We start from the raw sequence: 4,263 nt of genomic DNA on the forward strand, positions 1-4,263 counted from the left end.
TGTGCAGCATGTGTACAGGAATGTAAGTGTGTATATGTATGCGTGTTTAATATGCATAATCCGACCTGATCTAATCTGTGTATTCTGGTCCCACATTGTTGCACACATGCTCAGTGTTTAGCTATCTTAACTTTAAAGTTGCTTGGCAGTACATGATAGCTTTATTGATATCCTTCACCTCTCTCTCTTTCTCCCTCTCACATTTACTTTTGAAATTGTATTTTAATTATAAGATTGTCCTCTTCCCTTTCCTCCATCTAGATCCTTTCATATATCCCTCCCTGCTCTCCTTCTATTATATGGCCTCTTTTATTCAGCAATTATTATTCTATATATGCAGAATGTGTATGCGTGTATGTATATTATAATATATATAAATATAGACATATATGTAGACATATGTATCTGAATACATATATATGTAAATATATATAAATACACACACACATATATATATTTCTAAATGTAACCTATTGAGTCCATATAATGTTATTTGTATGCATGTGTTCAGGGCTGACAGTCTTGCAATGGATGACCTAGTGGAGTGCTTTTCCCTGCTTTACTCCCTGTTTTACTCAGTTGCCTATAATTCCTCGTGTGGGTTGAAGATGCATGTGCTTTTCCCCAGGCATATTGGCATGTTAATTGCTGTCCTTGTTCAACTCGTGTTTGGACAGTTGTGTTAGTCAAACTTGACAGATATAGCTTCAGATGCCACCAGAAGACATAATCTCATGGTAATCCTCCTAATCCTCCGGCTCTTACAATCTCTCTGGCCCTCTCCTGCAATGTTACCTAAGCCCTAGGTATGGGTGTGTTTCACAGGTCTATCTACTGGGACTGGGCTACCACAACTCTTCGTTTTGATTGCCTGATATCATTCTCTGTAGTGGTTTCTGTCTGTTGCAAAAACTTTTCTTGATAAGAGGGGAAGGCTACATTTATCTGCGAGTATAAAAACAAATGTTCATGAATTGTTGTTAGGGATTATGCTGGTTTAGTAAATTAGTTGTAGATTCTCTTCTACTAGATCACTAGAACTGATTAGTTGCCTAGGTTTCTAGTATCAGGTACAGTTTCCCTCTTATTGAGCCAAGTCTTAAATCCAAACCATTGGTTATCACTAAGCTATGTGTGCCACTACTGAAACTGGTAGGGTTTTTGTGCCATGATGGTCATTGGTGTGGTTCCTAGGTATTACAGCTGGGTGGAACTGTGGCTTCTCTCTCTCCTTCAGAAGCTTGAATGGCACCGTCTGGTACCACAAAGATAGTCTTCAAAAACAGGACATCTAGGTCAATTCTAGACCAGGAGCCTCTGGTCCCTGTTTCTGAAGTGTCTTCAACAATACGGACTTACCGTTCATTTCTAGGGGGCAACCAAAGACAACATTAATAGGCAATATGTTTGGAGAAACTCTTACAAAGCCTTGGCAAATCAGAAGAGGGCTTCTGTAGTGTTCTAGATGAGAAGGCTGAGGATAGATGCTTCAACATTATAAAAACTGTTGGGAACTGTCCAAGCAGTCAGCTGTCTCTGGCATTTTATTTTTTCTTTCTTTCTTTTTTCTTTTTTTTAATTTTTGGAAGCTGTGTTCCTGCAGTTCATGCATATGCAAGAAATATATTTTCCTTCTCAGATCTCTGATGGGGTTGAAGATTAGATAATTATAGTGTCACGATTAAACTTAAATGTTTAGCATTAAATATGTTCTAGATTTAAAAAAATGTTTTTAGGATGGTGATACAAGTTAAAATAGAAGATTTAGCTACAGAATTGTAAACTCATTAAGATAGGATAGATGGCAAAGTACCTCATCTAGTCACAAAATAGAAACAGACTGGACTGTAATGTAATTCACATAGTTTCTATTATGTAACGTTTGTTACCATAAAAGAGCCATTTTAATTGGACACAAAGGAGGAAATATAATGGGTTGGCCTATTGTAATGCTAATGTTGGCTCATCCAGAGGAGTTGCCCCCAGCAAGCAGACCAGCAAGTATTCTGGTGATGCCTTGTGAAACTTCTCCCCATTTTAACTGGTCAGTGAAAGACTAGAGCCTGTGACTGGGCAATGGAGGGGAAAGGTGGGATTGGAGGGTGGCAGGTAGAGAGAGGAGAGAGGATGGAGAAAGAGCAGAAGGAAGCTGTGATGGACCAGGACCACGTGGCCGGGAGAAAGTGCAAGTAACAAGGGGTCTTGTAACTAGGGAATAAGTTAATATAGTACTAGGTCTGCTCAGTTTAGATGTATGGCTTATAACTAAAATATCTAGGTTGTATTTTTTTTTTATACAGGCTCATTAGGGTTGGAAATTCCACCACCAGGCTTCTCATGTTTGGTATTGGGATTTTTGTTACATGATCTTTAGCTTTCAGAGGGAGAGTCATCAGCCTTATTATTCTCTTAACAACTTCTAGACCTTAAAGAGATGTTAGTGCTTTATGGGCACTGTAATTAAAGGCTGCTTGGCTATAGAATATTACTGTGTGTTGGAGATCCAAACCTCTTTAGTTCTTGTTTAGATCTATTTGTTGCTAAGTTTGATTCAGGGATCAGCGTCTTTCTAGGGTGCATAAGGAAGCTATTGTCTATTACTCTATAGAGTGATTATAAGGGTTAATAGAGAATATATAATCACCTCACTTTAGAGATAAGGAAACTGAGAACGATAAGCCTCCTAACTTGTTCAAAGACACATGACAAATCTAGCATGTGGATCTGTGATTCAAATCAGATTGTCTGATTCCAAAGCTAAGGTGTTCTTTGTCCGAACACAGAAAATCAGAATAACTCCCACTCTATTTTTTAAAGTAGCAAACCATTTTTTTCAGCAAAATAAAATTCTGGTTTATTGTTGGACATTGTGTCACATGTATATCAAACAGGCCAAAAAATAAAAAATAAAAAAATAAAGAGCAGCAACTTCATAGACAAAAAAAATGGAAAAAAAACCTTTTTATCTTTGGCCTTTTTAAACCATCTCATACAAACGAACTACTTATAGTACAGCTAGGTACATACGCAAAAAAAGTTACTGGAATGCTGAGAATAAGATTTTTTGTTGTTGTTTTTGCTTTTTTTTTTTTTACAAGGTTTTTCTCCTCCTTTGAGAGTATATGAACATGGTCACACCACAAGTAAAGTCTGAAGTAGGACAGAAAACTCTTTGAAGGCTGGGTCAGTCACCTGTTATCATTAAAAATGGCTGACCCCCTAACAATATGTATAAAAATATAAAATGTAAATAAAAAATACAAACAAATTTTCCTTTTAAAGTATTTTTAAGAAAAAAACCAGGACCTGGGAAGTTCTGGTTCTCTTCTCCTCCCATGTTGCCAGTTCATGTTGTGGTTTTGGTGGGGTGGTGGAGAGCGCATGTCATCTGTGGGTGGCACTGCCCACAGTGGGTGGGCGGGGCCTGCTTCTCCAGTCGAAGGTGACCACGTTTAAATTCTGAGACGGAAAGTGGAGGGTGAATAGGTCACGGTGCGTAAGGTTAGCTTTTCCTTTTGCTATCTAGTCATCCTCATCATCTTCTGCTTCTTGGTGTCAACATCATCATCCTGGTCATCCTCAGCTACCCGCTTGCCCGTAGGAGCCTCAGCTTCCTCATCTTCATCTCCATCCTCTCTGCACCATCACCTTCTTCCTTCTCCTCTTCTTCCTCCCCACCTTCTTCCTCTTCTTCATCTACCTCATTGTCAGCCTCCTGCTCCCCCTTTTCCTCATTTTGAGCGTTCCCATTGGCCGGTGCATCTCTTCCATTCTCTGCCTCCTCCACAACTTCCTTCTTCTCCTTCATGTCCTTGGTGGTGATCTCGGAGCTGGTGTCCACTGCCGTGTCTGACATAGTGGGTCACGCTGGTGGTCCGACGCTGCGAGTAAGGAATTAACCGAGTTTCGAGGACTCTGGAGAGAAAGCTGCCAGAGTCCGCATTGGAAGAGGCGGTGGGCGGCGAAGGTGGCTGCAGTGAGCACGGAGCACGACCCGGGAACAAGGCAAAGATGGCTTTTCGGAGCAGCCAGTCAGGAAACCATTTTTTTTCTCCATCTTTATTAAATTGGGTATTTCTTATTTACATTTCGATTGTTATTCCCTTTCCCGGTTTCCTGGCCAATATCCCTTTAACCCTCCCCCTCCCCTTCTATATGGTTGTTCCCCTCCCCATCCTCCCCTATTACCGCCCTCCCCCCAACAGTCACGTTCACTGGGGGTTCAGTCTTAGCAGGACCAGGGCTTCCCCTTCCACTGGTGAT

At 40.5% G+C, this 4,263-nt stretch overlaps 1 pseudogene; it reads right to left on the reverse strand.

The window, feature by feature from the left end:
- Positions 1 to 3,339: 3,339 nt before the first annotated feature.
- On the reverse strand, positions 3,340 to 4,036 carry Ptma-ps7 (prothymosin alpha, pseudogene 7; annotated as a pseudogene).
- Between the last annotated feature and the right edge of the window lie 227 nt (positions 4,037 to 4,263).

Source organism: Rattus norvegicus, chromosome 11 (assembly GCF_021556685.1).
Source record: "Rattus norvegicus strain SHRSP/BbbUtx chromosome 11, alternate assembly SHRSP_T2T, whole genome shotgun sequence".
Classification (NCBI taxonomy): Eukaryota; Metazoa; Chordata; class Mammalia; order Rodentia; family Muridae; genus Rattus; species Rattus norvegicus.